Here is a 5,696-nt window from a genome sequence, read left to right as displayed (position 1 = left end):
AATAAACTCATGAAACAGGCATGGACAAAAATGATGGTACCCCTAGAAAACACAGAACATAATGTGACCAAAGGGACATGTTAATTCAAGGTGTGTCCACTAATTAGCATCACAGGTGTCTACAACCTTGTAATCAGCCATTGGGCCTATATATATGGCTCCAGGTAATCACTGTGTTGTTTGGTGATATGGTGTGTACCACACTCGACATGGACCAGAGGAAGCAAAGGAAAGAGCTGTCTCAAGAGATCAGAAAGAAAATTATAGACAAGCATGTTAAAGGTAAAGGCTATAAGACCATCTCCAAGCAACTAGATGTTCCTGTGAGTACAGTTGCACATATTATTCATAAGTTTAAGATCCATGGGACTGTAGCCAACCTCCCTGGACGTGGCCGCAGGAGGAAAATTGATGACAAATCTAAGAGACGGATAATCCGAATGGTAACAAAAGAGCCTAGAAAGACTTCTAAAGAGATTCAAGGTGAACTTCATGCTCAAGGAACATCAGTGTCAGATCGCACCATCCGTCGTTGTTTGAGCCAAAGTGGACTACATGGGAGACGACCAAGGAGGACACCATTGTTGAAAACGAATCATAAAAAAGCAAGACTGGAATATGCCAAACTACATGTTGACAAGCCACAAAGCTTCTGGGAGAATGTCCTGTGGACAGATGAGACAAAAATCGAAGTTTTTGCCAAGGCACATCAGCTGTATGTTCACAGACGAAAAAATGAAGCATATCAAGAAAAGAACACTGTCCCTACTGTGAAACATGGAGGAGGCTCTGTTATGTTCTGGGGCTGCTTTGCTGCGTCTGGCACAGGGTGTCTTGAATCTGTGCAGGGTACAATGAAATCTCAAGACTATCAAGGAATTCTAGAGAGAAATGTACTAGCCAGTGTCAGAAAGCTTGGTCTCAGTCGCAGGTCATGGGTCTTGCAACAGGACAATGACCCAAAACACACCGCTAAAAACACCCAAGAATGGCTAAGAGGAAAAAATTGGACTATTCTAAAGTGGCCTTCTATGAGCCCTGACCTCAATCCTATTGAGCATCTTTGGAAGGAGCTGAAACATGCAGTCTGGAAAAGGCACCCTTCAAACCGGACACAACTGGAGCAGTTTGCTCATGAGGAGTGGGCCAAAATACCTGCTGAGAGGTGCAGATGTCTCATTGACAGTTACAGGAAGCGTTTGATTGCAGTGATTGCCTCAAAAGGTTGCGCAACAAAATATTAAGTTAGGGGTACCATCATTTTTGTCCATGCCTGTTTCATGAGTTTATTTTTTTACATAATTCTGTTGAAGCATGGTTGAAAAACAATGTCTGACTTTCATTGGTTAACATTTATAGAATTTTAATTTATTATTACTTTTGTCAGATTAAAGTTATTTCTGTGACCATTGTGACTTTTTCTTTCATTGACCAAAGGGTACCAACAATTTTGTCCACGTCTGTAAATGTCTAAAAATGTTTACGCATTTGGATTCCGTGAGGGGTATGGCGAGTGCATGTGAGATTTTATTTTTTGACACAAGTTAGTGGAATATGAGACTTAGTAAGAAAAAACAAACAAAAAAAATATATATTTCCGCTAACTTGAGCCAAAAAAATGTCTGAATGGAGCCTTACAGGGGGGGTGATCAATGACAGGGGGGTGATCACCCATATAGACTCCCTGATCACCTCCATCATTGATCACCCCCCTGTCACTGATCACCCCCCCTGTCAGGCTCCATTCAGACGTCCGTATGATTTTTACGGATCCATGGATACATGGATCGGATCCGCAAAACACATGCGGACGTCTGAATGGAGCCTTACAGGGGGGTGATCAATGACAGGGGGTGATCAGGGAGTGTATATGGGTGATCACCCCCTGTCATTGATCACCCCCCTGGTAAGGCTCCATTCAGACGTCTGCATGATTTTTACGGATCCATGGATCGGATCCGCAAAACACATGCGGACGTCTGAATGGAGCCTTACAGGGGGGTGATCAATGACAGGGGGTGATCAGGGAGTGTATATGGGTGATCACCCCCTGTCATTGATCACCCCCCTGGTAAGGCTCCATTCAGACGTCCGCATGATTTTTACGGATCCATGGATACATGGATCGGATCCGCAAAACACATGCGGACGTCTGAATGGAGCCTTACAGGGGGGTGATCAATGACAGGGGGTGATCAGGGAGTGTATATGGGATGATCACCCCCCTGTAAGGCTCCATTCAGACGTCCGCATGTGTTTTGCGGATCCGATCCATGTATCCATGGATCCGTAAAAATCATACGGACGTCTGAATGGAGCCTTGCAGGGGGGTGATCAATGACAGGGGGGTGATCAATGACAGGGGGTGATCAGGGAATCTATATGGGTGATCACCCGCCTGTCATTGATCACCCCCCTGTAAGGCTCCATTCAGACGTCCGCATGTGTTTTGCGGATCCGATCCATGTATCCATGGATCCGTAAAAATCATACGGACGTCTGAATGGAGCCTTGCAGGGGGGTGATCAATGACAGGGGGGTGATCAATGACAGGGGGTGATCAGAGAATCTATATGGGTGATCACCCGCCTGTCATTGATCACCCCCCTGTAAGGCTCCATTCAGACGTCCGTATGTGTTTTGCGGATCCGATCCATGTATCTGTGGATCCGTAAAAATCATACGGACGTATGAACGGAGCCTGACAGGGGGGTGATCAATGACAGGGGGGTGATCAATGACAGGGGGGGTGATCAGGGAGTTTATATGGGGTGATCAGGGGTTTATAAGCGGTTAATAAGTGACGGGGGGGGTGTAGTGTAGTGTTTGATGCGACTTTACTGACCTACCTGTGTCCTCTGGTGGTCGATCTTAACAAAAGGGACCACCAGAGGACCAGGTAGTAGGTATATTAGACGCTGTTATCAAAACAGCGTCTAATATACCTTTAGGGGTTAAAAAAAATCACATCTCCAGCCTGCCAGCGAGCGATCGCCGCTGGCAGGCTGGAGATCCACTCGCTTACCTTCTGTTCCTGTGAGCGCGCGCGCCTGCGTGCGCGCGTTCACAGGAAATCTCGGGTATCGCGAGATGACGCGCCGATGCGTCCAGGAGGAACAAATCAACCACCTCCCGGACGCATCGGCGCGTTAGGCGGTCGGGAGGTGGTTAATATTACCCGAACACCGAACCCGAACTTTTACTGAAATATTTGGGTTCGGGTGCCGAACACCGTAAAGTTCGTTACGAGCCCGAACTTTACAGTTCGGGTTCGCTCAACCCTAGTAGTGACCACTGAACTCCACCCTCACCCCTGTCCCTGCCTACTTGCCTCGCAAGTCCTAGCGACAAGGGACAACTGGTCGACAAACCCTTAGCTTAGATAGTGCAGGGAAGACAAACAACACATAAACAGAAATGTCAAACAAGCCGCGTCAAAACCAAGAGAGCAGAAAAGGTACCAGAGGAGCAAGCAGAAAATCGTCAGGACAAGCCGAAGTCAAATCAGGAGAGCGCACCAGAGGATGAGATGGATGGGAAATCGGAAGCCAAGCAGGAACAAACAATCCGGGTGAGTATCATGCAGGAAGGACCTTAAAAGCAGGCAATCTGTGGCCAGCAGATTGCCTGTTTAAATAGAGCGCTGGTGGAGTCATGTGACGTGGCCAGCATCACATGACTCCTGAGTTCTGGTTCAGCCGAGCGCCGAGTGATCAGCTCGGCGCTCAGCCCTATTGTGGTTGTCATGGGAACAAGTGATGCTGGGCGCGCTGATGACACGAGCGCGCCCAGCAGTCCCCGCTTCCCAGAACACTGCATCATGACAATTTAAATACAATGACTCGAGCATCACGCTCGAGCACTCGTGGTGTTCGGCTGAGTATGCTCGCTCAACACTACTCCCTATCCTTTCCTTTACTTTAATAATCTTTCCTTGCACTTGTAAATCTTTTTTTATTTTTTTTATTTGAAGAACATAACATAACAAGGTACATGTAAAGGTATCTTGAACGTCAAGCATGACGTTGAAGTTATATAATTTAAGGTACATTCCATATTGATACAGGTAGCATTGACATATATATGCAAAAACATTGGTTCTCCACACTTGCATTCCGGTCATATATTGCTGACATTTGACAAGTGCAACAAAGTAATTTCTAAGTCCACCCAATTATTAGGGGTGGTGTAGGAGTCTGCATACCTCAGTGAGGGTGTCTATATTCACGCCATAAACTCCATTGTTTTCGGAATTTGCTATGGGTGCGTGCTTCCCAGGAGGAAATTTCTTCAAATCTATACAGTTGGTCAATTTTTAATTTCCATTGTTTCAGGGGAGGAGTAGAGGTTGATAACCAATATTTAGGCACTAGGAGGCGGCTGCAATCATTAGTTGTTTGAAAAGGAAGGGAGGAAGGGGAGACTCCGCTTGGTAATCTAAATTGAGCAGAGCTAACAAAGGGGATAGCTGTACTTTAGTGCGGCAGATCTGGTTGCTTACATCAAAAATTGTTTCCACCATTTGTTGATTATGGGGCACATCCACCATATGTGGAGAAATGTTCCTCTATCTTCGAGACATCTCCAGCATTTATCTGTAGCTGTATCCGAATAAAGAGAGGTCACATCTGGCGTTTTGTTCCATCTAGTTAAAAGTTTGTAACTGTTCTCCTGTATACGCACACAGCGAGATGACTTATGTGGAGATAATAGTATCTCTGGTAAAGTAGACAATGGGAAGTCTAGGCCAGATCTTTCTCCCATCTTCTGATGAACGCTGGCTTGATGAGTACAGCGGGGCTATTCAGTCTTTTATACAGTTGTGATATTAGCCTCTTTGGGAGTTACGGTTGGTAAAGAGTGATTCAACCCATACCAAAGGTCGAAACTGATCGCTACTAAGAATATGTTGCGAGCTATATGAACGTACATATAGTATGGCGGGTAAAAACTGCTGACGTGGGGCCAGTTTTGTTCAAATCTCATTGATGGATAGGGAAGCACCAGTCAGGCTGAAGAAATGAGAAGATAGAAATGGTTGAATCTCTTATGTCACGTGGGGTGCAGTGGCGTATTGCTGGGAGGGCAGTGCCCAAAATATCTCTCACTGAGATAGTTGGCGATGGGAAAGGTACCGCACAATGAGTGGACTGGAGTCCCTTCCACGCATTGAGGGTAGCTTGAATTATTGGAAAGGGAGAAATAGGGATGTTGTTTAGACTAGAATTCCCTAGCAATAGTGAGCGAAAGGGTTGATTTACTAGCTCCTGTTCCATTGCTACCCAGGATTTGGGATTAGGGGTTCTGAGCCACTCAACTGCTCTAGATAACAGAACAGCCCTACTGTATAGTTCAGGGTCTGGCAAAGCTATTCCTCCTGTATGCTTGGGGTGTGATAATAAGGAGTAACATAATATTAATTTCTTTTGGTTCCAAATGAACGACCTAAATAGTTTCCTGAGGGAGTTATAATACGATTTAGGGACGTGGATGGGCAAAACTTGCTGGAGGTAAGTAAGACGAGGCAATATCAGTGACATTAATAGGTTTTTACGTCCAAACCAAGATATAGTAGGAATATTCAGTCTGGTTATGTCAACTGTGATGGATTGCAATAGGGGCAAATAATTGAGTGTAAAGAGTTCAGACGGATTAAGGCTTATTTTGATTCCTAAATAAGTAAGATAGGGGGACGA

The sequence above is a fragment of the Bufo gargarizans genome, chromosome 1, assembly GCF_014858855.1.
Source record: "Bufo gargarizans isolate SCDJY-AF-19 chromosome 1, ASM1485885v1, whole genome shotgun sequence".
NCBI lineage: Eukaryota > Metazoa > Chordata > Amphibia > Anura > Bufonidae > Bufo > Bufo gargarizans.
Note: the sequence above shows the minus strand (reverse complement) of the source record.